This window comes from Penaeus monodon, chromosome 24, assembly GCF_015228065.2.
Source record: "Penaeus monodon isolate SGIC_2016 chromosome 24, NSTDA_Pmon_1, whole genome shotgun sequence".
Lineage (NCBI taxonomy): Eukaryota > Metazoa > Arthropoda > Malacostraca > Decapoda > Penaeidae > Penaeus > Penaeus monodon.
Genome location: NC_051409.1, coordinates 17,854,097 through 17,854,446, shown reverse-complemented (window position 1 = coordinate 17,854,446; position 350 = coordinate 17,854,097). Strand labels below are relative to the sequence as shown.

The 350-nt window shown below is 39.7% G+C and overlaps 1 protein-coding gene across 1 annotated transcript in view; it reads left to right on the top strand.

Moving 5' to 3' along the window:
* Positions 1 to 350, top strand: part of LOC119588878 (collagen alpha-1(XI) chain-like) — a gene marked incomplete in the record, with an annotated part of 48,456 nt that overhangs the window by 24,347 nt on the left and 23,759 nt on the right.

Genomic DNA, 350 nt, shown 5'->3' with positions numbered 1-350 from the left:
GAAGGAGGAGAAGGAAGAGTAGGGGGTAAGTGGAAAAGGAAAAAGGGGAGATGAATGAGAAGAATGTGAAGAGAACGGAGGAAGAGGAGAAATAAAGAGTAGAAGACAAGAAAGAGGAGGAAGAGGGACAGTGTGCGAGAGAGAAAGAGGAGTTCAGAACAGCAAATAGGAAGACTAAATGGCTGAACGAAAACGCCTTACGAATCCGGTGCCATACTTTGATCTCTAAAATGTCCCTGGAAGGATTTAGATTTTCTTTCTTTTTTCCATCCTTTCTCCTTCTTCATAATTTTTTGTTTTGTTTGAGTTAACAGGCTTATTGTTGCTGTATTATTACTATTACAACTCAC